This window comes from Rhinatrema bivittatum, chromosome 2 (genome assembly GCF_901001135.1).
Source record: "Rhinatrema bivittatum chromosome 2, aRhiBiv1.1, whole genome shotgun sequence".
Classification (NCBI taxonomy): domain Eukaryota; kingdom Metazoa; phylum Chordata; class Amphibia; order Gymnophiona; family Rhinatrematidae; genus Rhinatrema; species Rhinatrema bivittatum.
The window spans coordinates 516,777,351-516,801,810 of NC_042616.1; the positions used below are offsets into that span (position 1 = coordinate 516,777,351).

General features: G+C 42.1%; 1 protein-coding gene and 1 long non-coding RNA gene across 3 annotated transcripts in view; both read left to right on the forward strand.

The window, feature by feature from the left end:
• CDKAL1 (CDK5 regulatory subunit associated protein 1 like 1) overlaps positions 1 to 24,460 on the forward strand; it is a 2,132,645-nt gene that overhangs the window by 58,136 nt on the left and 2,050,049 nt on the right. The window lies entirely within an intron of this gene.
• Positions 4,353 to 7,976, forward strand: LOC115085123. Its single transcript, XR_003854740.1, has 2 exons — positions 4,353 to 4,863; positions 5,286 to 7,976. It is a non-coding gene; the product is annotated as an uncharacterized LOC115085123 (long non-coding RNA).

Consider the following 24,460-nt stretch of genomic DNA (forward strand, 5'->3'; position numbering starts at 1 on the left):
ATGTGCATAGTAATGTCACGCTTATCAGACCAGGTTTATCAGTGTGGCTGATTTTAAATAGTAATGTTAATACTTTTTAATAGATTCGGGATTGTACTGGCAGCCGGTGTAGTGATATCAGCGAGGGTGTAATGTGATCAATTTCCTAGTTTCTAATAAGTCTTAGATGCGGCATTTTGTAATAACTGTAATGTTTTTAATAGACATGTAGGAAGGCAGAGTAAAAGGGAGTTACAGTAGTCCTATTTTGGAGAAAATTAGAGTAAGCAGAGGTTTCATAAGACACAAAGAGGACAACAAGGTCTGGCATGGCCTACCAGCAGAGAGGCCAGCACTGCAACAATTTAAACGTGTGGGACAGATTATAGAGGGCAGTGATAGGAACAGGGTTGAGAAGGTGGGTGAAGGACTCAGTGTGGGGAGAGTAAAGTATGGCAGTTCATATGCTCATCTACTTAAAGTGATGTAGGACTAGAGAGAGAGGCTACTGAGCAAACTGGTTGATCTATTACCTACTGTGTTTCTATGGACTGTAATAGTGGGTTTAGCTAGACCTATAATAGCATACTAGGCAGGTGCAGATGGGCAGTCTGGGTGGACGAAATAAGTGGATTAGAACGGATAAATGCAAATACAAAGACTTGGGGACATGCAGTGAAGTTACTGGGTGATACATTTAAGACAAATAGAAGAAAATATTTTTTTTTCACATAACTGACCCCTGCAATTCGTTGCCAGAGGATATGGTGAAAGCTGTTAGTGTGGCTTGGGTTATAAAAGGTTTAGACAAGTTCCTATTTTATCTTTTTTTCATGTTAGGGTTGCACTCCCAGTGACGCTGAATGTTAGATTGAACACAGGTATGTCTTCAGAGTCTTAACTATTTAAAAAGATGCCGCCACCATCTTTTTGTTGTCCGCCATTGTTTTAATGTTCTGGTTTCTAATGTACATTATGCTTTACTTTTTAGAACAACTAAAGTTTTGTTTGTCCCTCCCAACACAGCCTGGCGGCGAAACACGGGTCCGTGTTGGGGGACCTGCTTTGCATTTAAAATTGCCATTACAAACACTGTGGAGTTGCCGGTTTGAATGAATACACTTTTTCATTGAGCCATGTGTGGACATTGGATTTTTCCTGCACATTTTTTGATTGATGTGATTGCAGTGCTCCTTTTTGTTGATTGGATCTTTTTTTTTATTTTAAATTTGATTTATATTCCGCTTTTTGACACTTCAAAGCACATTACATTCAGGTACTCTAGGAAGTTCCTGGAAGAAAAGTCCATAAACCATTATTAAAGTGGACTTGGAGATAGCATGGAATCTATCAGCTTTTTAAGATCTTGCCAGGTACTTGTGATCTGGATCGGCCACTGTTGGAAACAGGATTACTGGACTTGATGGACATTTGGTCCCTCTCATTATGGCAAATCTCCTGTTGTGTCATGTCCTTATCTACCGATATCTCTTGTCTTTCTGTGTCAGCAGTGATGGCTTCTGTGTGAGGGTGATAGTGTAGTGCTGAGACCCTGAATGTTTTGTCAGAAATATTTGACAGCTCAGGTATTCATATTTCTTTGTAGCTGTAGACTTTCCCCACCTAAGAAACAGAAATGTTTTCTTTGCTTCTTTTTATGATCAATAGGTGGCAGCATAGGATAATATTTGCTTTTTCTTTGCAGCCAAGTCCACCAATTATGCCTGAATAGACAAACACTTTGTTTTTTGTTTGGTTTTTTGTTTTTTTTTTGGTGTGATCTAGCAGTGACATTTTTCTTAATCGTCATCAAGTACCATATTTGATATGAAGGTTGGCAGCTATGATGGGTTTGTTTTCTCTGTGCTCAGCTTTCCTCTGTTTCATCCAATGTTTCCAAATCTTTATTGTATTTTAATGTCACTGTCCCACACTGCTCTCTGCTTTCTTTTCTCTTACCCTTTACCATGATATTCTCTAGTACTTGGCTAACTAATTTTCCTCCAGGACCTCAGTATGTGACCAGCAGATCTAATGTTCCTTTTCTTCAGGTTCTTCCACCCCCTTTCATTTAATGCATGTATTTATTTCAGATCTCTCCATAGCAGAGCGTTTAATTAAAAAAAAAAAATCAACATTTTCAGCATTTATAAACAGTTCATTTTGGCTTGCCATGAGCTGGAAATATCAAGTTTCAAATTGTATTGAAACATTTATTTTGCTCAGCGCATTTGTGTTTCCAGTTAAGGTGACAGCAATAACCGCCTCATTAACTGATCCTCTAGAGCTAAGAGTTTATGAATGTTACAGCGCAGTAAATCTGATGGGCATCTTTGATAGCTGTGCTGTAGGATTCACAGCTGAGACAAGATAACTTTAACCACAAATCATCATTTCAGTGACTTGGCCAGTTACATCCACAGGCTGCCAGTAGATGGCACTGTTTAATCACTCACCCACCAGCTGCAGCAGTGAAAGGTACAGTCTCTCCCTCCTCTGAAGACTGTTGCAGTGTATTCAAATTCAGCTAAGAGAAATGTAATTAAATTTTATTAGTTTTAATATTTATCAGTTTTTTTCACTTAATAGATCAAGCTGCTAGTGATGCCGAGCAGGTATTGATGACTTTCTTTTTCGTTTCGAGTAGATGCACAGAATTTTAAAGGCAGCTCGTAGAAAGCGGAGGTAACAAGCCGATCGCTTACATATTATGGGTTTCCATCAGCAATAATTGCAAAACAGAAACATTTAAATACGGGAAAATGTATAGCGTGAGGTGGAGGAGGGGAAACTTGCTGCCGCTTTCTCACTGACTGTGAAAAGATGTCCTAAAACTTAAAATATATATATAGTTTTAATATATCTGCCAAGGAAAACCAGGCATGAAGTGTCTGGTGGAAGGAAAGAAGCCTGGAGTAGAAGCGGTATATGCTGGGGAAGTGATTGGCCCTCATCCACAGCATCCTCAGCTCCATGCCCTGGCATTTTATTCTAGGAACTGTGGGCGTTTGGGGAGGGGCGAAATGAGCCATCTCGGGATTTCTTTCCCTCCTGTAAGCAGCGTCAGCAAGGCAGCAGAAGAGTCAATTTTTACTGTGCTGCACTGCGTGTGGACTTGGGGGGAAACGGTTCATTCATGAGAGAGATGCTAGCCAAATAAATCTCAGTGGTGGTATGATGCTGGCAGCGGGCTAGTGAGCAGCCCGGGCTCTCCGTGTCCAATCAGTGCAGCACCAGGCTCGCTGTCCTTAGGGAGAGAATTAGCTAGTGGTCTGTACTGATGTGCAGCATGCTAACTTCACCATTTGCCCGTCTGTTACTTAACTAACAAACGAGGCTTTTTTTTTTTTTTTTGGGTGCTTGGAGTATTTTTGTTTTTTTTATTTGGGGGGGGGGGGGAGGGATAGGGGGAACCAGACAGGTTTTCATAAACTTTCAGGTATGTATGTTGCAAATATGCTTTGTATTTACAAAAAAAAAAAAAAAAAAGATGCAAGCCCTTCCAGCCAGTGGTTACAAGAAATTCTTCGGCATGCGGCCATTAATGCTTCTAAAATTCGAAAATGGCTTTTTCTCAACCAAAAAAAAAAGAGGGGTGGATATAAGGGGATGCGTTCATCCCTACAGTGTGAAATAGTAATTTTTGTTTTGCTGTGCGGCGAGTGGTCGCCTCACGCTGGGGTCCTGGGTGTTTGACTTGCTGGAGAAGCAGCCTGCTGAAGCTTCTGGGGGCGGCGGATTGGGCTTCTCTTCCTGCAGCTCGGTGAGGTCTCTGCGCAAAACAATTTATGTGGCTTGTTTCCCCCCCCCCCCCCCCCCCCCCCCCCCCCCCCCCGCTTCCCCCAGATGCTGTGCATGTGTCCCCTCGGTTTCCTGCTTAACTGGTAATATACTGGGCTTCACTCGATGGGTGTCTGGCGTGTGTGTGTGTGTGTGTGTGTTCCCATATCTGCGGCATGGGAATAAAACATGTTCTGAATTTGGCGTTCAGGCAGGCAGCTCGCTTTCTTAGCACTTGCTGTGCACAAAAGTGACTGCATGCCATCTGCTAAAAGATGGCCAGCCTGTCTTTGCAATGATGCCTTTGCAATCTGAGCGTGCTGCTCTCCTCTGTTTGTGGGAGAGCCACCCTGCTCGCTCTTTGCCTCGTGACACCTGGAGAGCCATCCTTGCTATCCTGGCTGTTCATCTTTGTTTTATTTGTTTTTTTTGCTGGGGTGCAGGAGGAGTAGGGAGGTTAGCTTTCAGGGACGATCCAGCCCGTGTCTGTGGCTGCTGGTAATGAACTATGGAGAAAGCTGTTTCTTTCTTTTTTTCCAGGAGCTTCTCGGGGCAGAGAACAATAGATGTAATTGTTCGAGTCTGGCTTCAGAGGCTGTTTGTCTGTGCTGGAGACAGCGCCACGGCAGCAGGCTGCTCCTTCCCAGAATAAAGCAGAAAGTACGGATATGCAGCAGTACCTGCGCTAACCAACCATTCAGCTTGCAGCCTACAAAAGTCAGTTTTTCTTGACATGGGGTGGGAGAAATAGAAAAGAGTCTGAAGTTTGTGCCCGGCATTTAATCAGCGAGGAGGAGAAATATAGCTCCTACGAAAATGCTCCTCTGTGCGCCTTGTTTCCGGGGTTTGGTTTGGTTGATTTGTCTTGCAGCAGGAAGGATTTGTCTGGTTGCATGCATCCTGGTGTCTCTGGACCTGCTCTCCAGGCTGCAAGTGTAACAGGTGTGTGTTTGGGCTGCTTATAGATAGAAGGCACTGTACGACTCCCCTGAGCCTCACATTCCAGGGCTAAGGCTAGGAAGCGGGTGGCGCAAGAGACCTGCCCATTTGCCTTGGACATGGCGCTAGCTTTCTTGTTTCATTTTCCGGGAAAAAGCCCTGACGGTGAGTTGTGCGCAGCCTGCATTTTAATTTTAGTGTAATGTGTCTGAAATTCCTAAAATCCTGCATTAGGAGCATGGGTACGGTTTATCCATAAAACCAATTATGTATTTTTTTTTTTTTTTTGCATCGTATCCAATAAGTAAATGAAAAATGTGTAATTTGGTAAATGTTAATGTGCATATTTCTTCCCAGGTTGGAAACTTGTTAAGAGTGCTTTAGAAACCCGTGCATTTGTGGGATGCCTCCGGCCTGAAGGACCTGCGGAGGAAGCTTTCTCGTGTTTAGGACTTTGACTTGTCCAACATTTCAGATCAGCCCAGGACAAGGGCGTTGGAGGTGTAGCTATTCTGTAATAGTACAACTGGGTGTACTGCATTTTGATTAACTTTTTTTTTTTTTTTTTTTCTTCCCTCCCCCTTTAGCATATACTATGATCAACGCCTGCCAAACAGAAAAGAGATTTTTGGGCATGTAACCAGTAGAGAACTTGTGTAACTCCTGCTACTGGGCATCGAGGAATTTTTGTTCTGTTAAGGAAATGCTTTCTTTCACTCACGTTTGGATGTGTTACAGTGACCCTGCTACTAGTTTTAACATTAAGAGGGCAGCAGCAGTTCTTCTGGGGTTTGACAGTCTCCCACCACAGTCAACAGGGACCTTTCCAACTTCCGGGCAGGGTGGTGTGAATGGATGTGGATTTTGGCCTTCTCCCAGATCTCCTGATGACCTGCAGGAGTGCTCTGCCCATGGTTTACAAGCTCAGGAACTCTGAAAGTGAAGCAGTATTAAAGTGTTAAGGTGCCAAAACTGTTTGGACATTTCAGCACACACACCGGACTTTGTTTTATTAGTTTTCTGCCAGTCCAGTTGAGTAAACCTGCACTCCAGATTACAGATTGATATTTCTCAAGCCATGTTTTCATTGTAGCAGGGAGAAATCTGCTTTCGGCACTTTTAGTGGTTTGTCCAGTCATCAGCTAGTCTGAATATGACGCACTGAATGCCATTTCTTCCTTCCACGCTGGGAGGGGGAACCTATCTGCATATTCTTATTAGTTTTGCAGGAGAGAGATGGGGAGAACAGACCTATGAATGCATCATGGGAGTGTGAAAGAGTCTGGCTTGTGGTTTAGTTTGCAGCATTTGTCAGAGATTACTGTTGCTTGTGCTCTCTCCTGGCCTACAGCTGTGGTGTAGGATTTCTCAGTTCATTTTGGAGCAGCTGGGAACATACCAAACAGCTAAGTCCCAGTGATGGCGGTCTGGTACACGGGGGGAGCGCTACATGCCAGCGTGTCTCCGGCCCCACCTTTCACTGTGCAAGTGGAGCAGGATCCCAACTGCTGGGGTTTTGTATAGTTTATTGCAGTGTCACTCTGGCTGAGGCTCAAGAGCTATACATGTTAATTTTCCAGCCTCTGGTGTGTTATAGGACAGAAGGTTTAAAGCAACCCACAATGCAGTGTCTCTCTCATTCCTCTTCACAAAGCCCCTCTCTTTAGCCCTCTAGTATGCTTTGGCATTGCTGGAAAGCTTCCTTATTTGTATGATTTTTTTTTTTTTTTTTTAATTTGGGAATGTTAAACTTATGACTCTTTTTAATGATGTGCTAACGAGCTTCTGCAGTTCTGTTGTGCTCAGTCTCTGAGTCCATGGCACAGAACTGTGAGAACTGTGCACTGTCCTGTTGTGGAGCTGCAGGAAACCCCTCTGGCAGCGTGCTGCTAAAAAAAAAAAAAAAAAGCCAGGGTTTCTTTTTAATGTGAGTTTTGGTGTCCTCAAATTTAGAAAAGGAGGAAATGGGTCAGCTCAGTGGTTTAACTGCACTCGGGAACAGGATTCGATTCCTGCCTCCAGTTCTCCTCAGGTTGACTAGTGTTGGAGATGCTACAGAGGCGGTGCTCACTTTCCCATGAGGGAATCAGTTGTAGTACAATGGCAACACCCAGTAGCTTGGTTATAGGGCCCCATATGTGCATGGCTGCAGCTGAGGACTGTCAGTGCAATGACTGGACTGATAAAAAAAAAAAAAAAAAAGAGGGGAAGGGATATAAAATAGGCAGGAACCTTCCTTTTTCGATTTTTATTTTTTAAAACTTTCCCAGGAATTTATCTGGATTTATTATGACAAAGAACAAAAGCAGAAGAAAATCGGTGGAAAAATGTGCTGACTTATTTTTCTGGATAATTATCTTGAGTTTATTTTGGTGGAGAACAGCAAGGACAATAAAACAGTATTGAGTGCATTCTCCCACCCACCCACTCAGCAGCATCCCTATCTCTATGCCTGTTTCCTGCCTAGCATGACTCTCTTCCTCTCCCCACATCCCCATGAGAATCTCCTCCCTTCCCCCACCCTTCATTGCAACAAATAGCTCCTCTCCTTCAGCAGCTTGCTTTCGGAGGCCCCTGCGCTCTGCAGTGCTGCACTTCTGCTGTGTGGGGCCAGGGCGTGGCCCACTTCAAATGCTTCATTGGCACCAAGCAGCAGCTAATTTGGGACTTGAAGCAACCTCTCAGCAGCACTGGAGGGGAGGTGCTAATACTGGTGGGGAGGTGGGACTTGAAACGCTGCAGGTGTTTGGGCCCACAGTTGCTAGAGGCCTTGAAATCCTGCATCTGCAGCTCTGGAGCTGCTCTTGAATCTGCCTACAATTAGGATGAAAATCAGTTGAAACCAATTGCCACTTTTGGAAAAATCAGGAATTTATGGGGTGAAAATCAGTTTAATCTGAAAATTAAAGACCCAAAAAATAGGGGGAAAAAAATCCCTGGATGCTTCCAAAAGAAGAAGGTTCATGATGCCAGATCCCAGCCCTACTTAGAAATGAGCTAGAAGCAGAAAAAGATCAGGAGGAAACTAATCCCGATCCTCCCCCACCCAATTTAATGGAATTATCAACTTTTTTTTTTTGTTTGTTTTTAAGGCATGGCTCTGACATCTTTCAATTTTCACAACTGAGAAATTCAGTTAAGGAGGTGAAAATGCTCTTTATTTTTATGTAGTCTCAGATAAAAAGAATCTGTACTGAGCACTTGTGTTGTAGATTCAGCTGTAATTTGTATATTGTTTACAGTGGCCAGGTAAGGAATAAATAATTGGTGATATGGAATGCTTTGCCTTGATAATTTTTTTTTTTTTGGGGGGGGGAGGGTTAATTGCTCCCCTGCAGGCAGAGCAGGTGTATTTGCTGGGATGAATATGGTGACAGGGTGGCAGTGAAGAGGCTTGATCTCACTTTTTGCATGAATAGATTGAGTCTCCAAATGGGGGTGCTGTGCCCTCAGACCTGCTTCTAAGATGCTGCTAGGGACCTGTGTCCAAGTACTTTTGAGTTTTCTTTAGGTTGATTCAAGGGTTGATACTGAGTAATTCTTAAACCACCTGTCTTCTTTCTCTCCACCCCCCCCCCCCCCCCAAAAAAAAAAATCCTATAAAGGAAAGCAAAAGGTGATTTCTCCATAGAGTTGAGAAAAGCAACCAAGGGTTCTGGACACCCCAGATTATCTTTGGCCTTTAAAGGGTAAATAATGCAATATGCTTGGTATTGTCAAATAGCAAAGATCATAAAAGGAGATGTTCATGAGATGCTGAGCAAAAAAAAAAAAAGTTCAGATTTTGTTGCCTGAAAGTTATTTCAGATAGACACCATAGATGTTCTGTTTTAAAGTTTTCTACTCCATTTGTGGCCTGCCCCAAAAAAGGATTTATTGTTACACCTTTTAATTCACCCGTGGGAGCCCATAAGTTTAGATCCATCTATATTTATTTATATTTTTGCTTCAAGCAGGAGTAACTCTTGGTCAGAGTTCTGCCCCAGCGGCTTAATTTCCACTATTTCCTATGGGAGTGATTTTGATTTAAATTTTTTTTTAGCTTTAAAATAAAAACATAGGATCAAAACACTTATCTTACAGTATCATGTATTTCCAACTGAAATTTTCAATAACTTTGCCCTGTTTTACACACTTTGAAGTTTTCCATGCAAAAGCCATGTATGTATATTTACAGTATGTACATCCAAGGCTCTAGTGCTAAACTTTCAAAAAGAAAACTTTGATAAAATGAGAAAAATAGTTACAACAAAACTGAAAGGTCCAGCTACAAAGCTAAAAAGTGTACAACAGGCATAGACATTATTAAAATACAAAAAAAACCCAACCATCCTAGAAGCACAGACCGGATGTATTCCAAGCATTAAGAAAGGTGGAAGGAAGGCAAAACGATTACCGGCATGGTTGAAAGGTGAGGTGAAAGAGGCTATTTTAGCCAAAAGATCTTCATTCAAAAATTTGAGAGAGGATCCATCAGAAGTCCATCAGAAGAAAATAGCGTTGGCAAGTTAAATGTAAGACATTGATAAGACAGGCTAAGAGAACATTTGAAAAGAAATTGGTCACAGAGGCAAAATCTCACAATAAAAACTTTCTAAAATATGTCTGAAGTTGAAAGCCTGTGAGGGAATCTGTTGGACCATTGGATGATCAAGGGTTTAAAGGGGCACTTAGAGAAGATAAGGCCATCACGGAAAGATTAAACGATTTCTTTGCTTATGTGTTTACTGAAGAAGAGGGTATTGGAGAGAGCCGTTCTGGAGAAGGTTTTCATGAGTTATGATTCAGCTCAACTGAACCAAATCACGGTGAACATGAAAGATGTGGTAGGCCTGTTTGACAAACTGAAGAGTAATCACCTAGACCGGATGGTATACACCCCTATTAGTAAAAATTTTTAACCTATTAAAATCATCCGATGTACTTGAAGATTGGAAGATGGCCAAGGTAACCCCTATATTTAAAAAGGGATCCAGGGGTGATCCAGGAAACTATAGAGCGATGAGTTTGACTTCAGTGCCTGGAAAAATCATTGAAACTGTTATAAAAAATAAAAATCACAAAACATTTAGATAGAATTGGTTTTTTGGGATACAGCCAGCATGGATTTACCCAAGGGAAGTCTTGCCTCACAAATCTCCTACATTTTTTTTTGAAGGGATGAATAAACGTAGATGTCCTGTATTTGGATTTTCAGAAGGCATTTGATAAAGTCCCACATGAGAGGCTTCTAAGAAAACTAAAAAGTCAAGGGATAGAAGGTGATGTCCTTTTGTGGATTTCAAGTTGGTTAAAAAGGAAACTGAGAGTAGGATTAAATGGTCAGTTTTCACAGTGGAAAAAGTTAAACAGTGGAGTGCCTCAGTGATCTGCACTTGGACTGGTGCTTTTTATATATTTATAAATGATCTGGAAAGGGGTACGACGAGTGAGGTGATCAAATTTGAAGATGACACAAAATTAAGTAGGTTAGTTAAATCTCAAGTGGATGTGATGAATTGCAGGAGGACCTTGCGAGACTGGAAGATTGGGCATCCAAATGGCAGATGAAATTTAACGTGGACAAGTGCAAGGTGATGATATAAGGAAAAATAACCCTTGCTGTAGTTACACGATGTTAGGTTCCATATTAGGAGTTACCACACAGGAAAGAGATCTAGGTGTCATAGTGGATAACACATTGAAATCGTTGGTTCAGTGTGCTGTGGCGATCAAAAAAGCAAACAATGTTAGGAATTAAGAAGGGAATGGAAAATAAAATGGAGGATGTCATAATGTGTCTGTATCGCTCCATGGAGAGACCGCACCTTGAATACTGTGTGCAATTCTGCTCCCTGCATTTCAAAAAGGATATAGCTGCACTGGAGAAAGTGCAAAGAAGGGCGACCAAAATAAGGTGCACAGAACGGCTGCCCTATGAGGAAAGGCTAAAGAAGGTTAGGGCTTTCAGTTTGGAGAAGAGATGACTGAGAAGGGATATGATAGAAGTCTACAAAATCATGAAAGGACTTGAACAAGTTTATGTAAATCAGTTATTTACTCTCTCAGGTAACAGAAGGACCAGGGGGCACTCCATGAAGTTAGCCAGTAGCTCATTTAAAACAATTCGAAGAAAATTCTTTTTCACTCAGTGCATAGTTAAGCTCTGAAATTCATTGCCAGAGGATGTGGTTATAGCAGTTAGTGTAACTGGGTTTAAAAAAGTTTGGATAAGTTCCTAGAGGATAAATCCATAAACTGCTATGACTGTAATTAATAAGCGATAGTTGCTTGTGATCTAATGTTTGGGAACTTGCCAGGTACCTGTGACTTGGATTGGCCACTGTTGGAAACAGGATACTGGGCTTGATGAACCCTTGGTCTGACCCAGTGTGGCATATCTTATGTTCTTATGTAGGAATGGCAGTTCTTGCCTTTTTAAAAGATTTCTTGAGTTCTTCTCCTTGTATACTGCCTGTCCAGTAAATGGCTCCAAGCCGGTTAACAATACAAACTGCTTTAGCTTCCACTAATTGCCCGTATTGTACAACATTGATACTTCTTTTCCTAATTCAGGTCCCTATTACCTTTCATTTAAAATTTCTACCCTCTCTTTGACATATGCACCTCTCGCTCTGTGTGCAGGCCAACACCCTCTGACACCTACATCTTTTATCTTGATCACTTACTTTACATCCGTGGCAAAATCTCTCCCCAAGACTGCAAGTAGATCAGAGGAAACAGATGTTATGTAGTAGCGTTGCATTAACAGGCACAAATCATTCAAGCTGACTACTTGTGGCACTGGTACATTGAATCAGTTTTGTAACACATAAACTAATGTGCACTCAACACCTATTCTACTGCTTCGTTCAATGCGGGGTCTATAAGCCACTTTATTTTTTTTTATAACGTACAGTTTGCTTATTTTTGTTTAGTGGAGTTACTGAATACCTTTCAGCTGGGAGTGATTTCAAAATCCTGAATTTGTGCGAATAGAGCCCCTGATATGTTTTCCTGCTCAGAAGCAGAGTGAGAGGAGATGAAAATTTCTCTGGCCCTGGGACAATGAGAAGTTGTTGCTAGCCTATCTACTGCAGCTGTTTCAAGGCTATCTGAGTTTGAGAACTGTTTGGGGGCGATAACCCACGCTGAACCTTTGCAGGGCATACATTTTAATGAGTACGTTCCTTGCACCACCTGCTGAAGTGGAGTCAGAGCGGCTTACTGACCTGAAATGAACGTGCTTGCTTAGTAGTATTGCTGTCTGTCTGGATGCAGATAGCAGTCTCTCATTTTAACATGCACGCAGTCAAAGCAAATTAAGGTTTTAAAACCCGCACACTTTTAAGTTCAGCTGGAGTGTGCTTTCCCTGTAATCCTTGAATAATGAGCAGCAGCAGCTGGGGAAGAAATTGAGTGCTGGGAAAAAAGGCATGAAGAGGGGCTCGTGCCAGGAGCAGAGGAGATGGGTGCTGCAGTGCTGGGGAGCATTGCTGCAGGGTTTTGGCAACCATGCTGATGGATGCCTTGTGTGAACCCTGCAGCTCTGAATGGCTGGACTTGTTCATGTGGCATGGAGCAAAGCTTTGCTGTCCCAGATTAATCCCATTTGCTCTTTTGTGGGCTGCGTGGCTGGAGTTGAAGCATTATTATGCTGCTGTTTTTTGGATGGTGATGCAGGATAATGCACTTCCTGCGCCCGTTTCTCTCTCTGCGTGCGTGCATATTAATTGTCATGCCTGGCACTCTGATCCCATGTTTTGCAGCAGAACCTCACCCTCACGTGCTGTTGAAGCCTAATATTTCTTGTTTGTCTTTCGCCCTCCTTCCGCACCCACAAATCACTGTATTTAGTGACCTTGTAGCATAAGTGTGCTTCAGCCATGCTATGATGAGGCTGAGGGATGCAAGCTGTGTGAAAAGGCACGCCTTTCCTGTACTAATTTCATTTCAAAGGATATCGGATGCCTAATGCTCCCTCTACAAGCGAGTGCCCTGACTCGGAACAAGAATTTGATGCGCCATTGTGTTTTTCTTTAATAAAGTGCCAGATGGACATGAACACAATTTATCTGGTAGAGAGCAGGCTGCATCTATTTAAAAGCAAGCTTTAGTATAATGCTGGGCCAGCCCCTGGGCTATCTCGGAATCCACTATGCATGCTTGTGAATATGCATGACGAGCACCAATGTATAAGGCATTAGAAAACGTGCAGGACACCAGATTTTTCCTGGAAGACAACTAAAACGAGGTGAAGGAAAACAGCATTTTTGTTTTAGTATCCCCTTTGAACTTGAGTAATACGGTTGTGGATATTTTCCATAGTTTTAGGTAGTGCAGTTAGCCATCGTGCACACATGCTGACTGTGAAACAGTGGCTCAGGGTACAAGCATCATCCTGGGAGATGTGGGGATAAACAGTTTTTTTTTTAATTTTAGTGGTTAGAGCAGTGGACTATGAACCAGGAGACCAGGGTTCAAGTCCTGCTGTCGCTCCTTGTGACCTTGGGCAAGTCACTTTACCCTCCATTGCCTCAGGTACAAAAACTTAGATTGTAAGCCCTCTGGGGATAGAGAAATACCTACAGTACCTGAATGTAAACCGGTGTGATATCTCAATTGAGATCAAATGTCGGTATATAAAAATAATAAATACATTTTTGCAGAATTTCTGTAAATATTATTGCTTGTGGAAAAAGATTAAGATTTGTATAAATATTTGGGCTTGAGGGGTAGAAAATAAACCTCCTACTCAGAGGGTTTTGTTTTTCATTTGTGCCTTGGTTGGGGGCAGGGCTGTTTTGTATGTCTTGAAATTTGTGACTGACTGTAGTACTGCACCCGAATGAACCTTTTCCTGCTCTGGTTTATCTTTGGAGTATTCCTTAGCTGTGCGGATACCTTCTCTCTTTCTCAGTATATCCTGGGATCTATTCATGTCTCTCTGTGATTATATCTATAGAAACAGAGAAAATGGTGACAGATAACTATAAAGCCCATGTAGTCTGCCCAATTAGTTTTTGTATTACAGTGCTATATACTATGGTGGATCTCTGACTTCCCTTCACTCTTTCATAGTAAAACATCTTCTGGGCTTATCCCAGGCCTTCTTGAATTCTGTGGGACTTTGTGCCTTCGCTGGTGAAGGCCGTTCCATGCATGCAGCATCTTTTCTGTGAAGAAATATATTCTAATGCCTCTCGAGTCTACTCCCTTTCAGGTTTATTTCATGACCTCTTGTTCTAAAGCTCCCTCTTCACTGGAAAATGGTTGCATCAGATGAATTATTAACACCGTTGAGGTGTTTTGAGGTAATGGAATGTTATTTTCTCCCCTCTCTCCTCAATTCTAGGGCATACACACCATGTTTTTTTAATCCTTGCTGATCTCTATCTTTCCACTGACTGCCGTCGACCTTTTTTTTTTTTTTAATCCATTGTCAGTGGGGAAAGCTTTTGAGCTGTGCATGTACAATTTGAAAATTGGTTTTAAAATGTATTTTTTGGGCATCGTTTGTTCATGAGAAAGTCATAGGCTTGTTGTAAACTTCATACAAGGAATGTTGTATTTTAGATTTGCATATGCAGGTTGACATGAGCACCACCACTGTAACATGGAGATGTGTTGTTGCCTTAATACCCTTCAAAAGTCATAACAGCAACAACAACAATTTAATATTCCAATCACACCTCAGCACGGTATGTGATGAGGTTGATCCATGGCAGGAAGACCTTTTGCTGATGAATTTGGAAGACCATGTGTCCACCACAAAATTAAGATGATAAATCTGTAGGGCTCACTGGCAGATGAGGTGGGTTGGATTTCTGGGACAGGAATGCTTCCTGGCTTGGACTCGGGATGCTGCAGAGGCAGTGTTCACAGCTGTCAGGGGGAGCGGGGGCTCTGGTAGAGCTTTTCAGTGACCCTTGCAGGGCAGACTGAGTGCACGATTTAGATGGGGGGGGGGGGGGGGGGGGTGGATGGCCATTGGCTAAGGAGTGTTGCTGTGATGTCTGAGCTAAAGTAAATAGGAGGAGGGTCTATAAAATAGTGGCAAAAACTCTGGAAGGTTGCAAATTTAAAGCTTGTGTTGCTGTAATCAAACACAGAGGCTTGTTCTGATTCAGCTGGAAGTTCAGTGGAGCAGGAGGAAACTGCCCCCCCCCCCCAAAAAAAAGAATTAAAAAAAAATATATATAATCTTTACAGTAGGAACAGTGTTTAATAAAAGCTCTATCAGCTAATATAGAAGAAAAATGTGATGCTTGTAATTCTATTCACTTTTTTTTAACAATATGAATGCAATGCATCAGTTTGTGTGGATAGCTACTTTAGGTCCTTAAATTTTATCTCATAACTATCCTGGTCATCCTTCTCTGGGCCACCTCCACTCTGTCTATATCCTTTTAACGACACGGCCTTCAGAATTGGGCGCAGTAGCTCAGGTGACAGCTCACTGGTGCTGTGTGCAGAGGCATCATCGCCTTTTTCTTGGTTCTCTCCTTGTGCTCGCCCAGTCTTACCAGACTGCTTTGTTACCTTAGTATATGTATGTGTATGTCTAGTAGCATTACAGAAATGGCTAGCAGTACTATATGTATGTATGCATACATGCTATATTGATAGCTGTATAGTGTATCTGTGGATGTGTGTATACTTGTCTGTATCTGTCTTTGTGCTTTTTTTTTTCCCAGTCCCAGTAGATTCACTGCAACCGACACAGCTGCTGACTGACTGTGTAGTAACATTTCGTCCCAGTAATCAGCAACCTGGGTTTACATTTTATGAACGTCATTTTGCTTTTGCTATGGTCTAACAGACATGACCTATATTGAGAGAACCCTGTGGGTCTCTGGTGCCACATTTTCTGTTGGAGTTGGTTTCAGATGTTTTTTTTTCAGTATGTTTTAGGGACTCTGGTGGTTTGCAAATGCTCTGTTTTTTAGCTTTTGTGGTAACTTGTTTTGGCATGATTCCATTCCAGAAAAAAAATGGAAGAAGGCTGATTTTATTTTGTTGTTTTTTTTTTAACTTTGTTTTTACAGCAGTTTGCCTGCCCTGTAAATAGTATACATGGAAATATTTTTCTTAAGCGTTTTCACTTATTGAAGCTCATTATCTGATTATACTCTGGGCCGTGCTTCTCAGAGGGATATAGCCTGTGACCTTCTGTACCCTTCTCCTGCCTTGTTGTGCTATCACAGGATCCAGTTCAGGTCTCTCTCTTGACACTGGTTCTCGCTAGTTCTGTGCATTTATCCTTTATGTTTACAATGAATATCCATGCGGGATTTGCATACTTTTGGGCTATGAATCGTGGTGGTCTGCACATTTTGACTAATCTGAAGACCAGGCCTATTTGATGGCAGGGACCTGAGGACTTGATTTGGGAACACCTACCTAATATGCTGCCATGCCTCAGCCACCCCTTCAGATTCACCATTCTGTAGGTGCCAGGGGTGAAAATTTATTTAGAAAATTTTACAAGTCAGTGAAACGTTTTCCTCACTATTTAGCACTTTCCTTTTTTTTTTTTTAAAACTTCTGTTTGGCTTTTTTTCTAATTTTGCTTTTGTTTGTCTTTATATTTTGGGTTTGGTTTTTTTTTTTTTTTTTTTAAGTGTTTTATCTTTTGATCTTTAGGCACCCAAATGACCTGTTCCTTGGATTTTGTTCTAGCACTTTCAAGGAAACTAGGCAGCTCTGTTTTACAGATTGTCATCTAATTTCTCCAACAATGTTTGCTAAGGTGATTGAGGCTTCTGTGCTAAGGCAACTTCATGGTTTTTGGATCACTAGAACATCTTAGATCCATATCAGTTTGGCTTTTGCCCTAAATATAGCGCAAAGGCCATAATGATCTCTACTTCTGATACCTTTCATCACTGTTTTGATGTGGGCACAGATTATATACCAGTGCTGCCTGATGTCTCAGCTGCTTTTGACACTTTGACTGATAGCATTACACTATCTCTGCTCTCTGAAACTGGCATTGCGGGAACAGTTTTTGCTTGGTTTCAGTCCTGTCTTGCTGGCTCAGTACAACAGGTCAGATGCAACTCTGATTTCCAACTGGGGGTGCCTCAAGTTCATCACTTTTGGCTATTTTATGCAATATATATCTGAGCCCAATCTGTAAGATGCTCTCGGGCTTAGGTCTGCATTATAGACTTTTTTTTCCTCTTTCATCTGATATTAATACTACTTTAAGGCTGAATTCTACCTACCTCAAGTTTTATCAAAAGTTGGCTTACAAGTAACAAACTAGCCCTAAATGCAGAAAACGATGAAATCATTAGAATTAGCAGCTTCCTTTTTGAATGATGTACCATCCCATTTTCAAAGGTGGTTTGGAATATCGGAATTGTATTTGAACCCGCACTATCTTTTAAGGCTCAGGTGAAGGCTGTAGAGCAGAGTTGTGTGTGTTTTGTTTTTTGGTTTTTTTTTTTTTTAAAGCTTTGAATGCTTCAGAAGATTAAGCCATACTTGGATCTTAATGATTTTCATACAGCACTTAAGGCTTCGATTTATCAGTGGCCTGGATTGCTGTAATGCAATATACTTGAGTTTGCCCGTTTCCAATTTGAGAGCCTTACAAATAGCCCAGCACTTGACTGCCCAAATTCTCACTGGATCTTGCTGTTACAAGCATATCACTACAATACTTTTTGCACTCCATTGGTTACCAGTTTAATGGAGAATTAGTCAAAGTCTTGACTTCAGTGCACAAAGCTTTGAATAGTGAGGTATTGCAGTGCTAAAGATTTATAGGCCTGAAAGATGTTTTAAGTCTATTGGTTGTCATGGACTAGATACATTTACAGTCCGTTCAGTAAGGCTGGCAGAATCACAGGATAAACTGGTTAACATATTTTGCTGTTTAGGAAGGCCCTGAAAACACACTTTAGTAAAGTGTTTAACAAAATCTTATATCTGTGACAGTATTAAGATTCTTTAGCCATTAACTTGCAGAATGATTCTAAAGGGCTGTGGTGATCTAACACAGTAGGCTGAGAAGATGTAGTTTTTTTTTTTTTTCATTATGTATGTGTTATTTTGATTTGGTCTATGAATGTTGTTAGCAGCTTAGAATATTTGGATACAGCGGCATAGGATTTTTTAAAATAAATAAAAGGCTTCTGTCATGTAACACGGCAGCTCTACCCCTAATACACACACAGGGTAACTCTGTGGCCACTTGGAGAGTCCTGCCAAGCACTGCATAGGCTCTCCTGCACTTGCGCACGTGCTTCTACACTGGCAGCCTTCCCTCCGCCGTCTGGGTTTCTGCTTGCCGCTGAGCAAGTTCCCCACCCGCAAGCTATACCCTGGTGTTTTCTAGGGACACTGAGACCTCTCACAATCAAGGGTGTCACAGTTCCTAGAAATACACCCACAGACCAAATAAGCACAATATCAGGTTCGTTAGTCAGTCCAAGACAGGCAGAATAGTGAACGGATAAAAGACTTATACTGCAAACAGATACAGGTAAAACAACAAGGATTATACAGCAAAAGTTAACTTAACACTTTTCACTGGGGAGGTCAGGAAAAGGCTGACAACAGCAGCTGAACAGGACTTCAACGCAGACATCTACCCCCTGTGCATTCCCAGCCCAGACTAAAGAGTTCCAGAACCCTCAGGGTGAGTTCTCTGACTCCAGGGCCAATCAGGGCACACAATATTAAGAGTTAGCTTTCTGGCCAATGGCATGGCAGTGTACATGTATTCAGGGCTGCTGGGATGTGGATGCTGATCAAGCTACCTTCAGTCAAGGCAGCATCCAAAGCCTCTGCTTGAACTCCAGTGCAGAGGTTAAACACCACCTGCAGGCCAGCAGACAGGAAATGAGCTCTCTGGGGAAAAATGTCACAGGGCAGAACAATAAACTACAAAGCATGCAAAACCACAGTTTTTTTCCACAAGCTTCTTTTTCCCGTTCTGTGTCAGGTCCTAAATATTTGTGAAAAGTGTCTGTTTAGACCCTGCAGTTTCCTCCTGCTTCTTTCAGCCTGGGCTTTCAGCTCAATGAAATCCAGCCTCTGGTACCATGAGCCTTCATTCATGGCTACCAGGGTATTTCTCCCCCCTCCCCCTACCCAACTTTCATGGCTTTGCTGGGCTTGGAGTCTGTACCACAAGGTGACACTAGGGTATAATGATTGGGAATACTCCCCCCCCCCCCCCCCAACGGATGGGAGTGCTGCCTCTGCAGCATCTCTAGCCAAGCCAGGGAGCAAAAGACCTAGAGCTGGGAACCGAACCAGCACACACAGCACAACCACTGGGCCCACCTGAAAAGGAAGTATCTTTAAGCAGAAGTGCTACCAAAATAAAAAGCCAAATTGGAAAAAAAAAAAATCCATGATAGATATTGGAACAAATGACACTGAGATTCCCCCCTCCCCCCCCTTTTTTTTTTCTTTCCTGATTTTTGTTTCATTCGCAAGGTTTTGTAAACTTATGTTTGGCTACTCATGTTCCTGTGGAGCTCAATACATCTGGGTGCTGCGGTGCTGATCACTGCTGGATTGACACCACACCGCCGAGCCTGATGCGTGAGGACAGCTCAAACACCTGCAAAACCATCTCGGTGGGCAGAGGTGTTTGAAAACAGACCATAGCCATGATGGCACTTCTTATTGCAGTGCAGGCTTCTAGCAGTCAAAGCAGTTCTGGAGAAACTTAGAACCCTTAGTAGGTTGTAATATATATCTTTCATTGCAAAGAAATGTGAAAAGGCAAGAAATCAGAACAAAAATGAAGGTTGTGCAGGAGTAAAATTCAAAAGGAGAAAATTAGAGTAAAAACAAATGAAAAAAAGAAACCTGGCAAGCTTTATTGATGCAATTCTCCTGAAAATGCCCACACCGGTTACGATAATCAGGTAGGGATAATAGCAAGTACAAATAGCAAACAATCCGTGCTAACTCAAGTCCTGAGAACACCAGAGTTACAAAAATATTTAATATATAGCAGCAGAAGTAAAAAGGACCGGGGAAATCAACTGAACCATGAAAATTCTATATCTAACTAGGGTCAAGTTGATGAATTGAGGACAAGATTGGGACACCAATGGCTACCAAAAAAAAAAAAGGACCCCAAAACTACCAGATGAGCTGTTCAGGATTGATCTCAGCCTGGTTCAATTAAAATCAACTTCCCGTGCCTGCCTCTCTCTAGCCTTCTACTTCTGAAACTGGCTGTACAGCTTTGTAACCACGCTCCTGTAGTTATTTTTACTTCATGTTTTGTTCTTTGCCTATCTAAGTCCTTCGTTATAAGAGGTTAAACGGTTCAAACAATATGAATAAAGCAGTTTGTGTTTTGTCAGTTTTAAACTTGGGCTATCAGTAAATCATTGCTGCAGCCCTCCTTTATCTTTTGTTTGCACAAGAAACCTGTTAGAATTCTGTCTGGGGGGAACCATCTGCTCTGGCTCCCAGTGTTGTCAGCATGATAAGGGATAAGCTGTGTAAACAGTGCTGCCACCCACACAGGCATGCTGGTTGAGGGTGTAAGCTTTGTATACTACAAACCCCAAGTGCACTGCATCACGGGGAGACACCTGCTTTTCTTTGGGCAAGCAGGTAAAACCTACTTTTAGATTCATTTAGCAGGTTACATAAGATTGTAGACTAGAAACTATGCAGTTCTGAAAAACCAAGGTCAGCAGCAGTTCGTTCTTGTTTTAGCATTAGTACAAAATATTCCAACAAGTAGTACTGGGCAAAGTATTATAATTAGTATAGATGCCTTGATGCTAGTAAGTTAAATATCGAAATCGACAGTTGACTGACTTTCCTTTTTTTGCTGGGGGACGGAGGCAGGTGTTTGCTTTTTATCTCTCCTTGGTGGATGTTCGGTGTGAATCAAGAAGCCCCTGTTGGAAAGGAAGCTGCTTCTGAGGCTAACTCCTTAAATGCTCTCTGCTGCCAATAGAATTTGCCCATGCCATTCTTGATGGTCAATTAATCTCTTGAGTTCAAGCATATCACCCTCTGTGCCACAAACTCTGTGTGCATTGCAACACATGCTCTGTTTTCAAATTCATGGGGCCAGAATGGGTATTCATCTGCTTCATACTACTTTCTCTCCTAATCACCCATTGCAGGGCAGTTGCTATTGTGCTGCCTTGGATGGACAGCTCTGTTACATGTGAATACATTGCTTTAGGTAGAGCTAGTGTGGACACTCAAAATGTCTTCCATCCATCCCCCATGCCAGGTTCATCTTTGTAAGTTCCTTTTTTTTTTATCTAGCTATAATGGTATGTGAGAGGTTTTCGGTTTGTAAACAGTGCTCAGAGGGCATAACAGTAGAAGACATTAACATTTATAGCATAAATGATGGGTTATATTTCTTAGAAATTACAGTAGAGACTATAGCGGATGAATGAATTGGGGATGGGAGCATGCATGTTGGGGTCAGGGGATAACGGATGGGAGGAGGAGAAGGTTCCATTGGTATCCATTCTAATACTTAAAATTTGGGGTTGGCTTCTAGAGCTGGACCAGATTTGTCTAGACCTGCCGAAAAGGTGATGTGCTGTTCACCTTTTCAGAAATTCCCTGTGGGATCTTTAGCAATAATCTGGCCTTCTCTTAGGTGATTCTCTTGCTAATTAACTTTCCTGAATTTTAGATATTTAGAAGTTATATTGAGAAATAAACGGCTGCATAGAGGTGTGTGTGTGTGATTCAGAAGAGACTGCTTACTCATTAGAATAGCTGCAAGTAAGGCAACCAATTCACCAAAGGAGCAAAGATGATTTGGGAATATTTTCAATGGGCCACTTAGTTGTGAACTGCATGTGCACTTTGTAGCTAATTTTTAAAGAGATTACCTGCATAAAGTCTTTTTGTATATGCTGATTTTCAGGCCGATACAGTAAAAATCGCGGGAGAGCAGGCGAGTGCCCACTCTCCTGTGCGCGCTGTTTAGAAAAAAATTATTCAAATGAGGGCCCGCGGTAAAAAGAGGCGCTGTCAGTGAGTTTGACAGCCAACGCTCAATTTTGCCGGTGTCTGTTCTCAAACCTGCTGACAGCCACGGGTTCGGAAACCGGATGCTGGCAAAATTTATTTTTGATTATTTTTAACCTTTGGGATGTCCGACTTAATATCTCCATTTTACTGCTTTTCTGTACACTTTCCTGGTGCTAAGAGAAATTAATGCCTACCTTTGGGTAGGCGCTAATTTCTAAATGTGCGGCTTGACTGCACATTTTACTTAGTGAATCGTGCGGGAATAACTAATAGGGCCATCAACATGCATTTGCATGTTGCGGGCGCTATTAGGTTCAGGGGGGTTGGATGCGCGTTTTCGACGCGCTATTACCCCTTACTGAATACGGGATAAAGCTAGTGCGTAGAAAACGCGCGTCCAAACGCGGGTAAACAGTGCGCTCCGCCGGAGCGCACTGTACACTATCGGCCTGTTTGTGTGGGTAGCTGAGCAAAGGTAAGAGAGCATATGTACATTTGAAAATGTAATGTTGGCATGCCATTCCCCCTTTTCCCGTGGATTGCCTCTTCTTAGCCTGGCTAATAGTATATATGTTGTGGAAACCCACATGTACTTCCAACTGGGCAGAGGAGGGCTATTAGGTCGATTTACTTGGGTAAAGGGCTTTAAAAATTACCCTCTTACATAAGAATATAAGAAATTGCCATACTGGGTCACACCAAGGATCCCTCAAACCCAACATCCTGTTTCCAACAGTGTCCAATCCAGGCTACAAGTTCCTGGCAAAACACTAAGTAGATCCCATGCTACTACTGATGCCAGTAATAGCAGTGGCCATTCCCTAAGTCAACTTGATTAATAGCACTTTAATGGACATAACCTCCAAGAACTTATCCAAACCTTTTTTTAATCCCATCTACACTAACTGCACTAACCACATCCTCTGGTCCGAGCTTAAATGTGCGTTGAGTGAAAGAACTTTCTCTGATTAGTTTTAAATGTGCTACTTGCTAACTTCATGGAGTGTCCCCTAGTCCTTCTATTATCCGAAAGAGTAAATAACAGATTCACATTTACAGGTTCTAGATATCTTATGATCTTGTAGACCTCTATCATATCCCCCCTTAGCCATTTCTATTCCAGGCTGAACAGCCCTAACCTCTTTAGCCTTTCTTCATAGGGGAGCTGTTCCATCCACGTCATTGTTTTGGTTGCCCTTCTCTGTACCTTCTCTTAGAAGATTACTTCTGAAGACTGTGTGTTTGTTCGTGACCGGATTCATCAGCTGTAGAAGTGTGAGAAGGTAAAACTACATTGCTTGAAAATGTATGGCCGATGAGAGTGTGTGACATGGGTGCAAGTGCTGTTCCTGCTTGAATCTTTCCATAAGTCACTTGTGGAGCTGTTAACCCAGACCAGTGGTATATGCCTTTGGCTTCCCTGAAGGTAGTTTAGAAATCTATTTTAAAAGATTAATATCCCACGCTGCCTAATGTTCTAGGCGGATTACAATAAAAACATGCATAAAATATCTACAACGTAAGTGATTACAGATGCAACAAAAAACACAAAGATGCCCTTTTAATCAAAACAGTCAAACGCATGGGCAAAAACAGACCTCAACTAAACAAAGAAAACCTACTCACAAAATGACTCCTGAAATGTCTTAAGAGCTTTCCTAAAGCCATCTTTATCTGCTGTGAGACAAATATGCTTTGGAAGGAAATTCTAGAGAAAAGGCCCTGCCACTGAAAATGCTCATTCTCTAGTTTCTACTAAATGAACAAACTTGATGGAAGGTGTTTTCAATAAGCCCAAGAAGCTTTCTAAACTCACAGAACAGCATTAATTCAAAAGTCATCCAGAATATTTAGTATCTTAAAAATCAAAGTCTGCTTTGTATTTTATGTGCCACCAAATAGTAAACCAGTGTATCTACAATCTGGTGGGTTGCTGGACACGAGGCAGCATGGATTCACCAGGGGAAGGTCCTGCCAGACAAATCTGATTGATTTTTTTGATCGGGTGACTAAAGAATTGGATCGAGGAAGAACGCTCGATGTGATCTACTTGGATTTCAGCAAAGCTTTTGTTACGGTCCCATGTAGGAGGCTTGTGAATAAAATGAGAAGCTTGGGAGTGAGCACCAAGGTGGTGGCATGGATTACAAACTGGTTGACCGATAGGAGACAGTGTGTAATAGTAAATAGAACCTACTCTGAAGAGAGAACCATGTTAAGCAGAGTGCCACAGGGATTGGTGTTGGGACCGGTTCTGTTCAAAATATTTGTGAGCGACATTGCGGAAGGGATAGAATTAAAGTTGTCTTGTGCGGATGATACTAAGATCTGCAACAGAGGGAATATGCCTGAAGAAGTAGAGAGAATGAAAAGATTTAAGAAAGCTGGAAGAATGGTCAAAGATTTGGCAGCTGGGATTCAGTGCCAAGAAGTGCAAAGCCATGCATCTGGGATGCGGTAATCCAAAAGTGCGCTTATGTGGTAGGGGGTGAAAGACTGATGTACACGGACCAAGAGAGGGATCTTAAGGTGATGGTGTCTGGGGATCCGAAGATGGCGAAGCAATGTAATAAGGCGATAGCTAAAGCCAGAAGAATGCTGGGCGCATAGAGATTGGAATAACCAGTAAGAAAAAGGTGATGATGCCCTTGTACAGATCCTTGGTGAGGCCTTATCTGGAGTATTGTGTTCAGTTCTGGAGGGATAGAGACAGGAAGTAGGTGGTCCAGAGAAGTGCAACGAAAATGGTGTGGGGTCTGTATCAGAAGACCTATGAGGAGAGGCTGAA